The following is an 18,164-nucleotide window of genomic DNA, read 5'->3' as shown; positions in this document are numbered from 1 at the left end:
AATACCATATTTTTTGCTCTATAAGACTCACATTTTCCCTCCTTAAAAGTAAGGGGAAATGTGTGTGCGTCTTATGGAGCGAATGCAGGCTGCGCAGCTATACCAGAAGCCAGAACAGCAAAAGGGATCGCTGCTTTCACTGCGCAACGATCCCTCTTGCTGTTCTGGCTTCTGAGATTCAGAATATATTTTTTTCTTGTTTTCTTCCTCCAAAAACTAGGTGCGTCTTGTGGTCTGGTGTGTCTTATAGAGCAAAAAATACGGTAAATAAAGCTGGTGATGTGTGCACAGCCTCAGTCTATGGCAGCTAAATGGGACCTAGCTTTTCATAGGAAGTATACTTTGAAATCCAGATCTTGCCGGGAGAAACAGGACTGGGATATTGCCTTCATGCCTTGCTTGGAGATTTCCCCAAAACATCTGACTGGAACACAGTGAATACACCAGTCCCTCAGGCCTGGTTCCTATTGAGTAATCTTCTTCTGCACCTGTGGCTTGAGATGGCTGACAGATGTTGTAATTCTGAGAGTGCTTGTAACAACATGTGACCTTCCCATAATTCTAAATGCACTGTGTTGCTATTTCATGCAAATGTGATTTACAAGGGGGCTCCCTTTTGTTTGATGTGAGGGGATTTTATGGGGTTGCCCAAAGTGCACTTACCTTTTTTATTTGCTTTCACACACATGACATGGTATAAGAAGAGGTGTGTTATTTATACCTGCCCAAGGCTCTGCCTAATGAACTGAGTCATAAGGCAGGCAAGCCAAAAGCATGTTTGTTTTGGGCCAGCTCAAACCTTAAGTACAAGGATTTGCAGGTGGTATGAGAGGCTGCGATGGTATAACATGAGAGGCTATGATTAATGGTCTTCACTGGCAAGTATCTAACAGGATTCTTATCACTAGTTTTATGTAATACAACATTACAAATCAATGCCGCGCATTTGAAGAGTTTGCCAAAACAAAGTAGTTGTCTCCAGTGTGGTACATAACATTTTTATTATGACTATTGAGCATCTATGAGTACACTCCATGATTCCAGATGAAGCTTTTCTTCAGGCTGCTCAGAGTGCCAAACATTCGTTTAAACCTCTCCCACCAAAACCAATAGGCATTTAAAATACTTAACCAACTGAAGGGAAGGAGAGCTCGTCTCTCTTTTCAGTTGACATTGCTGACGCATGGGGTGGGAGGTCATGGACTCAACTACATTAGTAAAGAAACAACGATTTGAATGTGCTATAAACATGCAACACTAGATGGTGCCAGAGAGCAGGAAATTTTTATACGTGTTTTTCCATAGGGTTTTTTGTGTGTGTGTGTGTGTTAAAACAATCTAATTTCTGACTTATTTATAGCATTGTCCCCACCCCCACCCCCGTGCGTAGATCCACCCCATGTTTGCTGAGTGGCTAGCTTCAAAGTTAACAACAAAAGCATGTTCAAGAGAACATGCTTTGCATGCAAAAGGACACAGATTCAATCCTGGAATATCCAAGCAGGGCTGGGAAAGACTTCTGTCATGCCTAGTCCTGACCTATTGCCAGACACTAACTCCTCAGAAGATGAACCAGACACTCCACAGGTTGAAGACCTTATGGAGCACACAGGGTCTCCTGGAATCAGTACTGAGGATCCCCTCTAGTGACAGACAGCTGAAGAACCCTTGAAGAGCTATGAAATAGCATGTGTTAACAGACCTGAAGTCATTGTGTGGCTCATGAGTAAGGTTGTTTACTTGTGCGCAAGCAATCTCTGGAACTCCTTTGCTTCCAGTGGATGTGGTTAGGGCATTGTCTAGGAAGCCAAAGCATTTCCATTTGTTGCAAACAACACAGGTCTCTGGCTTCTTTTCTTTTCTTTTTTTTTTAAAAAAAACACATTTATTAGTAATTTCAACATCACATTTTATCAAAAAACATAACATCCTTAAATTTTCCCCTCTGTTTTTCCCCTCCCCTCTCTCAAAACATAACCCACCCTCCCCTCCCCCTCGACTTCCCTCAGCTCCTCTCTCTTGTCAGCATATGTTATTTTCTGCATGTTACAAAACTGCACAGACCCTCAATTTATCTATCTGAATGTTATCAATATAAAAAGTTTGTGAATGTTTATTCAAAGCCTGCCAAGGAGCCCAGTTCGTTTTGTTGTTTCTTAAAATACTTTGTAAAGGGTTCCCATTCATCTTTAAAATCACAGTAATCCTTGTCATGTAGTTTGTGTGTCAATTTTGCCAATTCTGCATAGTCCATCAATTTTTCTTGCCATAGTTCTTTAGTTGGGATTTCCTCGTTCTTCCATCCTTGTGCTATTAAGACTCTTGCCGCCATTGTCGCATACATAAAGATATTTTTTAGTTTCCTTGGCAGGTCTTTTCATACAATCCCTAACAAAAAAGCTTCATGTTTTTCTTTACACTTCCAACACATATTTGAACTGGCTTTGTACATTCTTCCTAGTTGCACTGGTGTTATATATCATCTATACATCATCTTCATATAATTTTCTTTCAGCAAGGAGCGATCTGTAAATTTTAAATCACTTTTCCATAACGTTTCCCAATCTTCCAGCATAATATTATGACCTATATCTTGTGACCATTTAATCATAACTGATTTCACATCTTCGTCTTTCGTCTCCCATTCTAGCAGGATGCTATATGTACCCTTCAATAATTTGACTTTCCCTTCTACCACTTCCCTTTGAAACCTGGATATTGTGTAACTGAGTCCTTTCTTACTGTCTTCTTTGTATGTTTCATGTTATTGTCGATAGTGCAACCAACTCTGAAAGTGATCTTTTATCTCATCATAATCTCTTAGTTTCCATTTTTGTCCAGGTATCTGGCTTCTTAGACACCCACCTTGCTGTACATTGCCTGAACACGCTGTACTGTTATTTTTGACCACAGGTCTTCAACTGGTGTGTTGGGACGCATGTTTGGGTCATGACGTAATCCAAGGTAGGTCGCAACAGGAGCACTACTACCATGCAAATATATGGCAAAAGATTAAGATATGGGTCCCCAAATGCATGTTTGGGTAAAAAGTGAGTCCTGGGTCTGCTAAGGTTGAAGATACCTGCTTTTGAGTGTTGCCTGAGGTAGACTTTTTGAAACTATGCTGCTCTGGAACCCCACTATCTGCAGTAATAATAATAATAATAATAATAATAATAATAATAATAATAATAATAATAATAATAATAATTTATATCCCGCCCTCCCCAGCCGAAGCCGGGCTCAGAGCGGCTAACAATAAAAGTAACACAGCATTCTAAAATCAATTCATTTTAAAATCAATTCAAAATCAAATTAATGGCAACCATTGGGCTAGAGTTCTGTGAGGATTACCAAAGGAGGGGGTCAGACTGTGCCTTGGCCAAAGGCCTGGTGGAGCAACTCTGTCTTGCAGGCCCTGCGGAAAGATGTCAGGTCCCGCAGGGCCCTAGTCTCTTGTGACAGAGTGTTCCACCAGATCGGGGCCACAGCCAAAAAAGCCCTGGACCTGGTTGAGGCCAGCCGAACCCCCCTGTGGCCCAGGACCTCCAAGATGTTTTTGTTTGAAGACCGTAAGGTCCTCTGTGGGACATAACAGGAGAGGCGGTCGTGTAGGTACGTGGGTCCTAGGCCTTATAGGGTTTTAAGGGTTAAAACCAGCACCTTAAACCTGATCCTGTGCTCCACCGGGAGCCAGTGCAGCTGGTATAGCTGGTAGGTGTGGCCCAAGGGCACCCCCTGAAGCATAATAGTCTGAAGCTTTGGAGAGCTTTGGTGGTAGATGTGTCCCTGTGGTGGTGGTGGAACTAGAGCTAGTGCTTGGTACCTGACTCTGTAGTATAACAAAAACATCAGAAGAACCCTGCAGGATCTGGCCAAAGCCCATCTAGTCCAGCATCCTGTTTATATTGTGGCCAGCCAGGTGCCTTTAGCTTACAAGGAGAACCTGAATATAATATCTCTCACTCTACCACTAACCATTCTCTTAAACAAATATATCTTTCACCAAGTACTCGCAAATAAGCCTTCCTTTCAAAACCATCTTGAGAAGTTTGAAAGCCTGGGATTTGAAGCATTGTAACCTAAAAAAAATAAAAAATCAATTCTGAGCTTTACGGGCACAAAGTGTATCTTACTCCATTCTAGTTGCTTTAATACCTGAATCTTCTCCTCCCAATTCAGCGGGTTTTGAGTTCCTCCCTCCAAGAAAGGAGGTGGAGGTACTCATGACAATCTAACATGGACAATGCAATTCTACTTGGTACGTCTACTCAGAAGTTGTTGTGTGGTATGGTGAGGTGGTTAAAGTGCTGGACAAGGAGCTGGGAGATCAGGGTTCACATCGCTACTCAGTCAGAAAACATTATCCTCCCTATGTGCTATGCTTCCTAGCTTAGTGTTGGCTTATGCCAGGTGCAGGTACCAATAACATTCTGAAGAAAACAATACTTCAATTTGAAAGATGAATTACAACTCACAAGCAATTACTGAAAGTATAAGTTTCAGTTTTGGTGGCTGCCTGCCTTTATGAATGGCCAACAGACTGATTCATTCGTTCTTGATTCAGATTACAAAAGCTAAGGGGGGGGGGACCTATGAACAGGTAGTTTCTGTCTGCTTAGTACAATGAGGGGTCAGCCTCTTGAGCAAGTTTTGAATCATTAATGTACTTTGAGGCTGACATGTGGGTAAAGATGCTGTGGTTTTGGACTTTGCTTTTTACTGGTAGGAAGGAGCCATAGAAATGAGTAATGAGGTCCTAAAAGTCGAAATGGTTATCTTGGTCTATTCATTCCTATAACTGTTTTGTTGTTCTTTTTTGCAACGACAGACACGCAAACAATATCAGCAGCATTCTTAATTTACAAAAATGCTACTGCTTGGTATGCCAATTTTTAGAAGTTCACAACAAACAAAAACATTGTGCAAATTATTTGATCCACAATGAACCAATGGTAAATTATCATTCAGAAAATCAAGTTGATGTGCCAGAAAAGTGGTTTTAATGGATTTAAGACAGCAGCACATTTGTTAGGTTAAAAAAAAGAAAAAAATGGACTCAGGGACGGAGAATTATAAAGCGTCAAAATCGAGATGTGGAATATATGGAAACAACAAGGAGAGGCAGGACTGAGATGTGGAGATATGCTTCAGAGATCCAGACTGTGGGGAGCTCTGAAAAAATAATAAATATAATTTGGACTATAATTTACTCTTTTTAATTTTAGTTTTTTATTTTAATTGGAGTATTATGATTGGATATATTAATTGGATGTTTTTTATTGGAAAATCAATAAAAACGATGAAAGAAAGAAAGAAAGAAGGAAAGAAAGAAAGAAAGAAAGAAAGAAAGAAAGAAAGAAAGAGCTGCCTGGCTCTTAAAGACTCACAAATTTATTGTCACAGACTCTGTAGACTAGAGCCCATATCATCTAACGCAACTAGGAAATGTCTTAGCTGTAAAATATTGTAGAGGAGAATGAAGATTAGAGCTCAAAGATGATTGCAGAACTTGATATGCCCATAAAGCTTCCATTTAGCAGGTTTGCACATTCATTTCAATGGAGAGGGCAGCTCTGCAGTCTAGAGCCAGCACTCTAGGGAAATTGAAGGTGGGGAAATTCTGAGTCTGCATCAAAGCCCTTCTATCTGCAAGAAGATTGAAGTCACTGCTACTATAAGCCAACTTCTTCATTTGTCATGGATTTCCTTCCTTGCTCTTACTCTGCTTTCCTCTCGGTCAAGTTTCCAGATAGTAGTTATATACAAGCACATAGAAGGGTTTTTGTGGAGAGGAACAAGCTGGTCACCAGCATTTCCCCACTCTCAAGCACTGCCTTGATTTGCTAGTTGTTCTTCCAACTAGCCACAAATGCTTTGTTAACTTTAGTCAGCTCTATCTCAACTGGTAATACTACACACATAATATTGGATTTGTATTTATCTATGACTAACCTAATTCCCACCAGGTCTGAGCATGACCAAGCCTGGATCCAATCTATTATGTATTGCATTATGATGTTATGAAAACATTGCAGTTGACTTAATGGTATGGTGTTTGCAGCTGTAACATAGCAGCATAGATTTCTGATGCATTTTTTAAAAATACCAAAGTTTGATGGTATTTCAGAATTCTGTAAAAATAATTTTTGGGGCACTAAGAACACTTCTTCAGTCAGTTTCTTTGTGGTGAGCTTTTGAGTGCAAAAGAACAAGACTGAAAAGGAGTTGTTGTTGTTGTTGTTGTTGTTGTTATTATTATTATTATTATTATTATTACCCAGCATTCACCCTAAGGTCACAGGGTGGGTTACTACAATTTAAAATACACTGAAAACAGTTTTTAAAATTTGCAGTTACAAAATAATACTAATACTACTACTAATAATAATTTTATTATTTATACCCCGCTCATCTGGTTGGGTTTTCCCAGCCACTCTGAGCGGCTTACAGCACACACAAAAAATTGTAAAACATTAGACATTAAAAATTTCCCAATACAAGGTTGCCTTCAGATGTCTTCTAAAAGTCGGATACAGTATTTGATTATTTCCTTGACATGTGATAGGTGGGCATTCCCTGTAACCTCACTTCTCGCAGGGATGGAACCACCAGAAGGACCCTCAGTGCTGGACCTCAGTGTCCTGGTTGAACGATGGGGGTGGAGACACTCCTTCAGGTATACCGAGCTGAGGCCTTTAGGGCTTTAAGGGTCAAGGGTCAAGGAGACAGTGGTCGGTTTCACTCGTCCAAGCAGCCTGTCCACATCCTTGGAGGTAACAGATTGGAATTGATCCCATGCAACTTGACTAGACAGGACTCTAGCACTCTCCCACTCTGACCCTACTACCATGGTGGAGTCTACCTCTTTCTGAAACTTTATCTGCAAAAAAATTTGCAAAATCATTGTAGGAGATATTGGGGTCTTCACCAGGCCCTGATGGTGGAGGTGGTTCCGTTAGATTGCAAACCACCTGAAAGAGTCTTCTGCTGCTGTTTTCTGCAGAAGCAACAGAGGCAGCGAAGAAGGTCCTCTTCACCGTCGCTGTCACCACTTGTTAGACTCAACGTTGAGCTGGTCTGGTCTGATTCAGAATGAGTTTTCTGCCACCAGCACTCTAGCCGTCTCAGTGACTGTTTCATCGCCCACAGCTCTAGGGGAAACCATGGGACTGTCCAGGCTCCATGCAATTGGAGAGGGCACTTCAGAGCCAGACAGTTGATAGCCCTGGTTAACTCCGCATTCCAGCAGGTCACCAAGGAATCAGCTGAAATGCAGTCACAGAAAACAGGATAGATCCTGAAAATATACAGCTCCTTCAATTCATTTTAGCTGCCCTTTCTGCAATTCATCACTAGCCTATCAAACACATACTGCCAATTTTTGCTAGCAGACTTTCGTTCTCATGATCACTCATAGGAGCCAAATTGTTAAGAACTCAAGTTGCTGTTTGAAAGCTTTTTGTGAGTAAGATTCATATTACAAATCGAAAACTGTTTGCAAGTAAGATTTGTCTTCACTGAAGAACTACAGTTATGCTTGGGCTTTCTCAGAGTATCTGAAAATAGCCTTGGATGTATGTAGAGAAATGTACACTGTTGCAGTAATAAGCCAGTATTACTCTGTAGTCCCATTGCTCTAAGAAGGACTCATTGCACTGGAAATCACTAGTGCAGCTATTTATTTGAATTCAGCCCACTATGTCTGCCAGGTCCCCTTAAATAATCAAAGGCTTGAATATTCTTTCTTGTGGTTTTGGTTTTGTTCCTGAAAACTCTTGATTGAGCCATCTTGAAGAGGCATCCTCATACTGCAGGAAGCAGCTAATCAAGATGCTGGTCATATTAAGCAGCCCTTTCTCACATTCCTTGTGACTGCTTCCATGGAGACTTCCATGCTTCCATAGGGTGAATGGGGAGCTGCCCAACCAACCTCAAGTCTGCCCTCAGCCAGCTTCCCTTTGCCATGCCTTCTTACTTAAAAGCAGTCCAGGGGGTGGCATTACCTGTCAGCTTCCTTCTCCACAGTCTCAGTATTGTCATTGTAGAACTCTACAGAGAGGAAAATGGGAAGAAACTAGAACTCATTGGCTGTGACCCTCATCACCTCCGACTCTATCTACTGCTGACTTCGGTGATGTCTACTTTATCAGTCCTCATGGGAAACCACCAACACTGGACCGCTTAAGAAAGACCCCTGTGACCTGTTAGAAGGTGGAAGCAAGCTACCCCAAGCTTGTGCCATCTACTCAAGTCAGCCTGTTCTGTACTTTATACCATTTGCTTGCATGAGACTTAAGAGTCTTGGTTTCCCTCAGGCCCTCTAACAGAAATGTCTTTTTATTCCTATTTTAAATGTCCAACTTGCAACCACTTTCATGGGACCTCTTTGTCCTTTTCTGTTGTTCCTAGAAAAAGTGTTGCTTTACTGTCCCCAATTGCTCCAAGGATCAAAAATAACATTTGCTCACTTTTATTTGGTTTTGTACAGTGTTACTGCTGAAACATCAAATCACCATATCAAAAGGATAAAAAAAAAGCAATGAAAGCATAAATGTGTTGAGTTGTACTGAAACTAAGGTGCTGTTCTGCAAAGGAAAGGTGTTGCCTATTCACAGCTATTGCATATCTCACATACAATGTTGTATCAGAAAAGTGAAACTAAATCCAAGGATATTCTTCCATTTTGACAAATGGACGACAGAGATTAGCTGCAGAACTGCCTGCTATAACATAACATCTTCCATTACCGCTTACAGAAGCATTTGCAGAATATCACAGAGGTTATTTGAACCCAGTGCTCTCAAATGTAGTTGCTGTGGGAGCACTCACCATTGACAATATTGGTAATGGGTTTAGTCAACACTTTTGCACACAGTCAAAGGCCTCTCTCTTCTTTTTTATCACTTTCAATTACTGTCTCACTGTGCTGCTTTTAACCAGATGTTGCAAAAAGTGAGTTATATAAAAATTGTTGCAAAATTTTAAAATGCACCGAAAATGACAGTTGCAGCCTTTGGAAAACTCCCAGAACATTGTCTTGATGTTCTTGTGAAATGTTTTAAAGAAGGGGGGGTGAATGTCCACCTGATTTCTTAAACTAGCAGAAGTTCACTGAACTCTTTAAAACAGGGTGGACAAAGTAGGCCTCATTCCGCTTTTATGCATGACATTTGGGTAATTGAATCTAATCGTCTTCTTCCCATGCTTTCTTGAGTTAAGGCTATGATTTGAGTGAATTCTGTGGCCTTAACACCATTCAGGCAAAGCTAGGAGAAAATGCAGTGTCTCCTACTACCAATTATGCAATGGCATCTGCTAACAGTCCACTGCTAAGCTTTTGCCATCTGATATAACAGAAAACTAATGTGTTTTTGGCTTGCTTTTCTGTTATGTCAGATGCGAAAGGCAAGATAAGACTGATTCTTCTCCGAAGTGCTCGGATTAGATTTGGCATCGTTTTAATTGCAGCAATACAGCTATCGGCTAAGGCCTATTTGTAGGGTCAGATTGCCTATTACTTGGACAGCAAACAAATGGCATATGGTCTAGAGTGAAATTCTGGATTGGTTTAATCAACAACAAGCTCCTTGCTGCCTTCAGTGGGGCTAAATTTCAGCTGTACTATTGAATCTAGATTTGGCTTACAATGTTCCTAACTTTGAGGTGCACCTTGAAGAGGAGAGGGCAAAACAGCAACAACAAACGCCAACTGAATGTGTCTGGAGAAGAAATCCTTTATTTTGTTGCATTGCTTTTATTGAGCGGGGCTTCACACTTTCCTGTTCATTACATATATACAGGGGCAGCTATTTCTTGCAAGCAGAGAGTGCTGCAGGCTTATAGCATGCCTATATATTTAGCAAATATACATGTTGACCATGGAGGAGCAGACAAGAACCCAGAGAGTCACTGCTTTTCTATAAAGCAGTCCCATTGCTTCCAAAAGCATGGCCTATAAACACATGCCCCTGTTGTTGTTGTTTAGTCGTGTCCGACTCTACTTGACCCCATGGACCAGAGCACGCCAGGCATTGTCTTTCTCTGCCTCCCACAGTTTGCTCAAACTCATGCTGGTAGCTTCGAGAACACTGTCCGACCATCTCGTCCTCTGTCGTCCCCTTCTCCTTGTGCCCTCAATCTTTCCCAACATCAGGGTCTTTTCCAGGGAGTCTTCTCTTCTCATGAGGTGGCCAAAGTATTGGAGCCTCAGCTTCAGGATCTGTCCTTCCAGTGAGCACTCCCATTGCTTCCAAAAGCATGGCCTATAAACACATGCCCCTACCTACCACAAAACTCAAAACTTGTGTTTGCAGTTGCCACTCATAAGTGCTTTTCCCAACCCAACCAGAGCATCTGGGGAGTAATCAGTACTCATTTGCAAGTAATCAAGTCAAAAGACACCTGGGTCTTCACTTATAAAAACATAATAAAATTTGCCATTACAATATAGTTTTAAGGTCAACAATCTGTTGTTTCTATCTTCCAAGCTTGTGCAAAAAGCTAAACATCTCTTTTCTGATAGCAATGGGAACTCACAGTGAAAGATCGCTCCTGACTTTCAAAGTCTGTGGTTGAGGTTAGAACGTGACTACAAAGATTGCATACTCAATCTATACCACCTTCCAGCTTGTTTTGAGTCATAGCTGCATGATTTTCTGAGAAACAAATATAGTTTTTTCTACCACAAAAAAGGACCAGATGAACAAACTATGATTTTATTGCTTTGATCATCAATTTTTTGCAATTTAAGCATCTTATACCATTTCTTGAAGTTTACCAACATGTGACTATGCCAAGCAAAAGAAACAGAACTTTCTGAAAGATAGCATTTAATAACTACTTGGATATTTCATTCTTTACTAAGGCAAGATATATCTGTAATAAAGGAAACAAAACTAGCAAAAGAAATCTAAATAGTTTTTTATGCTACAGAAGAAATTGCAAGTGAAGCAAAATACATTATGTTTCAAAGAATATGCTGTGCTGTAAGACCTATTAGGGTGGCCTAGTCATTCCAAATGTATACCTGCATTACTTCACAGCCACATTTGACTCATTTAAGATTAACGACTTATTAATAGGATTAATAAGTCGTCACTATATGGAAATAGAAGTACTGTTTAAGCAGCCTCACAGTTTCAGCTTGAATTTAGCTCAACAAGGAATGAAACTGCTGGAGAAATAAATCCTATTAATCAATCCACTAGAGTTATATACACACCTGTGCAAAAATGTATGAGATACCGTAACGTTTGAGGATCTACAGCAAAGAAAAGAAAAATCATGCAATGCATATTATAACTAAATTATATTAACTCAAAGAAAACTGTAGTGATCAACTCAAATGGAAAGATGAAACAGTTTGCTCCTAGAAAAGGTTCCCCCTGCTTTGGCAGTCTTTTGGGATTGCTATTAAATATAGGTGTAAATGTTTAATTTCTTTAAAGTAACACCTGCCATCAGTATAGGAAGTCATTTGTTGTTATGCATGTCAGATTTTGGCATGTGGAAGGGGAAGGACTGAGTCCCACATATCTCAGTGTTTTATATTTTGATATACACTATGCTTGGTTATGTGGAAGGAGTTCTTATTTCTTTATAAGTGGACTGGAGAACCAGCTTTTATTTATCACTGCTGATTCGCCTCCTAACCGCTGTCACCAAATATCTGTACTGTGCTGTTTACCAACACATTTATATCCCAGTAGGTATTGGCTAGATGTGGTACAAAATCAATCAGCCAAACGTCTTTTTATTAACAAAAGTGACAATATATTCTTTATAAATTACAAATATATGATTTGGTGAATACTATATTGCTTCTTTAAGACTAGCTTATATTTGCTGAAATAAGGTTACTATATCATTAAATGATAGCTAAGGGAGCTTCCTGATAAAACTTACTTCCTAACCGTATTTAACTTAATTGCTAATTACCTTTATTCTCTCTTCCACAGTCAGTCGCCCCACTAGGTACTATACACGTCAGTTGGTTTCCACCTCAGTCTACTTCAGTTCCACCTCAGTCTACTTCATGAACGGGTGCTTCATTATGGATGGTGTGTCTTCTAGAAAAGAAGTGTAGACTGCCAAGGTCCCAAGCAGAACTGGAAATACTTCCGAGCAGGTAAAGGCATGACATAGGGGGATACTGCTCTCTACCCTGCCGTCCAACCCACCTAAACAACAAAAGAGTTACTGTTGTTGAATAGTAGAATGACAGGCAGCAGTGGCTTCTGTAGTAGTAGGAATGATCACATAGGTTCTTTCCATTGTCTACCCCCAACCCCAATTCACTGCACAGGCAGTTCATGCAGCAACCCTCCAGCCCATGGGTAGGTAAACTAAGACCCAGGGGCCAGATCCGGCCAATTGCCTTCTAAATCCGGCCTGCAGACGGCCCGGGAATCAGCGTGTTTTTACATGAGTAGAATGTGTGCTTTTATTTAAAATGCATCTCTGGGTTATTTGTGCGGCATAGGAATTTGTTCATTTCCCCCCCCAAAAAAATATAGTCTGGCCCCCCCACAAGGTCTGAGGGACAGTGGACCAACTCCCTGCTGAAAACGTTTGCTGACCCCTGCTCCAGCCTATTTATTTTCTTTCTTTCTTTCTCTTTCTTTCTTTCTTTCTTTCTTTCTTTCTTTCTTTCTTTCTTCTTCCTTTCATGCTCACTGCTCATGTATCTATTGCTAACCAAAAAGTAACAAAGTAAAACAGGAAAGAGATGAAGGTAAATGGGGACAAATACAAAAAAAGAGAAGAGGTGGGGAAAAGAAGAGTAGGGAAGGAAAACAAGAAAAAAAGAAAAGAAAGCCCTCTTCATGTGCTATTCACATGTAGAAGGTGTGTTGAATGGGGGCTTGGGGCCATGCATATAGCCTCGCCCCAAAAATTATTCCACTCCTCCTTCCCCCATATTTGCTATATATGAAGGCTTCCCACGTGATTCAGAATGCTGCAGCCTTGAGCCTCCATTCAACATATGCACCCTTTACATGCAAGTAACACGTGAAGAGTGCTCTGGCAGTTTTATTTTCAGTACCTTTCCTTACGATTCCTAACATGGAATTCACCCTTTTCAGCTATAAAAGAGGGGGTAGGAGTTAATTCTAAGAGGAGCGTATGCGGAAGCTCACTCCCCGACCCTACACATTACTTTCCCTTGCTCCACTGCTTTAACACAATTTCCCCCATTTCCAGTACTGGAGCCAAGCTGGAGAAGAGAAAAGATATGAAGACTGAAAGGAAACAGTTCTCATCCTTAGTTCAATTTCCCTTTATCTTCTCTCCAACCCCCATGCTATTTCATTTTAAGAGAAAGCAAACTCCTTATTACACTCCATATAGACCCAGTGGCACCAAAACTTTGTTCCTGTGGCATAACCCTCCCCCCCTTCCCCACTTTTCTAAGTATGTCCAGCTGCAAGTTAGAACAGACCCTGGCACCCGGGTCAAATAGAGGAATGCCAAGCAAATTGTAGCAAGTGTGCAGACAGCAGGCTGTGAAGTAGATTGCTTGCTTGATCACTGCCACTTCAGATGGCTTTGGGGGAGGCTGCTGCATGCAGCACACATTCCAAAACAGTGGCTTGTCATGTTGATTAAGAAATTTTCCCATTGCCATTGCAATCCGCAAACCTAGACAAAAAACCAAAACAAACCACTGTGTGGTGTCATTGTTTTTCTTTTTGTTTAAAAGAAATCTCCACTGCATGGAAATAGCTTGTCACATAGAAAATACTGTCAAGGGTGTGTCTCGTCAACTGCCTAAGCTCCACACAGGTATTTGTAACACAACCGCATTCTCAACAGAGTTGTGTATGGTTCACCAACAGGGCTCTTAAACACAAGGCCACAGCGGTGTTTCTCCTAAGACCACGGATGGGGGATCTGTGGCTCTCCAGGTGATGTTAGACTGGACCCCAAATCCTCCCTGATTGTTGGCCATGATGGCTGGGACTGAAGGGAGTTGTGGAGCACTGTTACTTTCCCTTTATCAGCAACCTGATAAAGCAAAAAGTGCCAGGATTAGACTAACTAATTGAAACAAATCACAATCAAGAAATTAAGCAGGGAAAAATACTTCATATCGCTCTTTCTCGATGCTAAAAAAAACCTGTTCCTGTTTAATTTCTTCCTGTTGATTTGCTGTTTGAGGCACAGGAGCAAGGCCAGGAAAAAAAAGGCAGCAATCCCAGGGCCATTGCATGAAATGTGAACACAAATACATACTAGTCAGTAGCACTATTTACATAGTCAAGGAATGCCTGTGGAAAGAGGGCATGTGTGCTAGCTTGCCTCCCCCCAAGTCAACATCCGTATCCCTGCCAGTTCTACCTTCATTGAGCAACAAGGTATGATGAGGAATTACTGACACATTTGGCTTAGAATCTTCCTCATGAGCAGGATTCCTGATTCATTGGGTTCTTGATCATGAGGAAGATTCTAAGGGCATCCAGGAGATCATGAAAAGAATTCTCCTATCGTAGTGGCTGGTAAAGGGATGCGGGTGGCGCTATGGTTTAAACCACTGAGCCTCTTGGGCTTGCCGATCAGAAGGACAGCGGTTTGAATCCCCGCAACGGGGTGAGCTCCCATTGCTCGGTCCCTGCTCCTGCCAACCTAGCAGTTTGAAAGCACACTAAAAAAGTGCAAGTAGATAAATACCTGGCGGGAAGGTAAACGGCGTTTCTGTGCACTGCTCTGGTTTCGCCAGAAGCAGCTTAGTCATGCTGGCCACATGACCCGGAAAAACTGTCTGCGGACAAATGCTAGCTCCCTTGGCCTGTAAAGCAAGTTGAGCACCGCAACCTCTGAGTCATCTGCGGCTGGGCTTAACTGACAGGGGTCCTTTACCTTTACCTTTTAAAAAAATAAATAAATCATTTTTCATTTTTGTTCATTATATACATCTCAAATTCTTAATATTTGCTATATATTTCTCCCTCCCCTCCAAGACTTCCCCCAACTTGCGTTTCTGGTTTGTTTCTATTTTCACTCGCTTTGCTATCTCTCAACAGAAAAAGTTATTAATAACATAACATCAAACCTTAAAAACATAAAAATAAAATAAAATACACCATCTTATTTCACTATCTTCCAAACATTTTCTGATGCTAATAATGTGAATGTTTATTTAAATTACCTTTACTGTTTAGTAGTAAGGTGGGGCAGCGTTGCATACCTGGCTGCATGCCTGATGGAGGTTGAGGCAGGTAACTGAGAGACTGAAAGGCAAGGTGGTTGATGCAGTGCAGGCGAAGCTGTGGAAACAGCCGATTGGCTATGTGCTGTGCCATTCACGACCTACAGACTTTTGGCCTCAGTGCATGAAGACTGGGCACTACAGAGTGATGTGTGCAGCCCCATACCCTGAGCTACTCTTTAGGAAGCTGCCTTATGCAAGTAAGACCACTGGTCCATCCAGCCCAGTACTGTCAGCTCCACTGACTGGCAGTGAATCTCCACAGTTTTAAAAGAACATAAGAAGTGGCTGCTGGATCAAGCCAATGCCCCATCTAGCCCAGCTTCTTGTTCTCAAAGTGGCCAAATGGATGCCTGTGAGAAACCAGCAAGTGGAATTTGATGCCCCCAGAAGGGACCCAACCCATTGACTCTACTTGGGCATTCAAAGAACGTACAACTAAGCTACAGTCTTTGAATGCCCAAACAGAGTCAGTGGGTCCCTTCTGGGGGCACCAAATTTAATTCTGCACTGACAAAGACAGATACAGCTATTGTAAGAAGGCACAGCTATGGTAAGACCAGTGGCCATTAGCTGCTCTGGACAACTGGTATGAAACTGCAAAGAGCAGGCTAGCAATAGACCTGAGCACATCTTTTCTACATTCCTGCCTATGATACTGGAATTTCTGGTAAGGACTTAACAGGTCCATAACCTAGGAGACCAGTTCAGCAGCAGCAGTACAAACTTCAGTTTTATATGTCATTTCTAGCAAAAACTCTTGCACCAAATAAATAGAAGAGTTTGCTTCCCTCTAGTGTTACAAAATGGAGTTGGTAGTAGTAACAGGCAAAACTTTCTCACTCCCCTCTCTCTTTCACACACCTGTAAGTTTTGTCCCAGGCTATATTCAGAGGGGCCCTCACTGTGATAATGTGTGTGTTTGTTGTTTGATCTACTATTATAGCATAAAGGCCCTCAAGACAGCCAACAAACTCAATTAAAACAATATTAAAAACCAATGATACATCAACAATACCTATAATACAAAAAAAGAAGAAGAAAGCAGTTGCTACAATCTTCAACAGCATTCAAATATCAACCAATGAGGTCAGACTTGGCCAGGTCTCTAAAAAACAACAATGATGGCGCCTGAAGAATATGTCTAAGATTGAATGTTAAGAATATGTGTTGAATGATCAGTGTGCGGGTTTTGCCAGTAAAGCAGAGCTGCATTATTAACCATGGGAGAAAGAGATTCTGGAAGTGGTTGCCATAGGAAGATTTTCCCTCTATCATGAGTACAGTAATAAAAATATAGGGAGCCACAAAAACCATATTTTGATAAAATAAAAAACTAATGTAGATTCTGCATAAAAGATCCATGACCAGAAGCCAGCATGAATCAGGTATCTTGTTCATGATCTTTTCTTCTGCAGCCTGTGGAGCCTAAAGATGGTGGGGTACCTATGAAACCAGAGAAACACTGCTGAAATAAAAATATATATAATCAGGAAGATTTGAATGAAAGCATGGATTTTTTAAAATTTTTTTGCAGGGAAAGGGATTCCACGTGGAAGAGTTTAATTTGGCTGGATTCTTACCTCCCCCAACTCCTGTGACCTCTTTGTCAGGTGGGTGGGTCAACAGGTCACAATGTCCAAGGAGCTCCCTTAGCTACATCTTGACTTGCCCCACACCTGGCATCACATATGATGTCAGGCAGATGACAGGTGGGCATGCTTTGGGGAAAGCAACCTTATGGGCCTATTTAGGACTCCCACTGAGCCTGATTGGGCCAGAGGTTATATGCCACTGTTTTACAGTTTGGGGTTGATTTTTTAAAGGGATTTACTTAATATTCTCTATTGTTTTGTGGATAATTGGATAAAAATAGCACATGAGAACGGTCCTGCTAGCTAAGAAACTTTCCAATTACAAACAAATAGGTCTAGGGTCTTTTCCCTCTTCTTTTTATCTAGGCGTGTTTAAAATTGATTTTGTTTTTTAGAAGATGGGAAAGTTCTGAAGAGTATTTGCTCCCATCCTTAGGGCTTTGTGGACAATGATTTTAGGAAATGGATAACTGACCTCACTGTTAAAAATCTATCTGCCCCTCCATTACAATAGACACACACATTACAATAGACACACACACACACGTGTGTGTGTGTGTGTGTGTTTGTGTGTGTGTGTGTATACTTCCTGTTGATTGATTTTTATATTTTGCTGGACTTTAACCTTCTACTTCTGTTCACCTGTAGGTTATAATAATAAGTGATTATAATGTCTGTTGTCATCATTTTCTTCTTCTTCTTCTTCTTGAAAAACTGTTGGGGAATTTTGGGGAGATGGACAAATATAACAATTCAGTGGGAAATGTACTGTATTTTGCTTCCTTTGGTGTTTCCCCAACATGCACCAGCTGGAAACTCAGGGAAATTTGTGTTGCATTTTTACAAATTTTAATGCCAAACATTGCTGAAGACCTAATTTTTCAGCAATGTATTGAGAACGAACCACACCCTGGCACTGTTAAAATGTAGCTTCCTTGTTACAGTTGCTTTATAACTGCCCCACTAATCTAAACAGTGCAAATTTCTGCACTATGCAAATTATTTATTAATTGGCCACCCTGGGCTTCAACATGAGGCAAAAGACTTTTCAAGAAGGTCTTTAATGTTAGAATTCTAATTGAAGATTATTGGAACACCATACAGCAGAGACATTATGGAAAAAAGGGCAACATGCTGATTTATATCCTCAAACTCTCCTTCCTGTGGTTCCTTCATAAAATGTAAACATTCTCACTGTGTTGTAGTTCTTCAGGTGGCAAACATATTAGTTTGCCATGCAGTGGTCTGATTCTGTTGAAGGGAAGGGAGCAGTTTGGTGTCCCACTGAGTACCAGATAGTCTGACGTTCTCACTCATGGTGCTTTAAAAGCCTATTTTTTTAAAAAAAAAATTATTAA

General features: G+C 41.0%; 1 protein-coding gene across 1 annotated transcript in view; it reads right to left on the bottom strand.

Annotated features, from left to right (window-relative positions):
* Window positions 1–18,164, bottom strand: part of LOC308586679 (polymeric immunoglobulin receptor-like) — a 305,363-nt gene that overhangs the window by 135,788 nt on the left and 151,411 nt on the right. The gene's annotated exons all lie outside the window — the stretch shown is intronic.

The sequence above is a fragment of the Podarcis bocagei genome, assembly GCF_964188305.1.
Source record: "Podarcis bocagei genome assembly, chromosome: 5".
Lineage (NCBI taxonomy): Eukaryota > Metazoa > Chordata > Lepidosauria > Squamata > Lacertidae > Podarcis > Podarcis bocagei.
The sequence above is the reverse complement of the archived record's forward strand: the minus strand, read 5'-3'. Positions and strand labels throughout refer to the sequence as shown.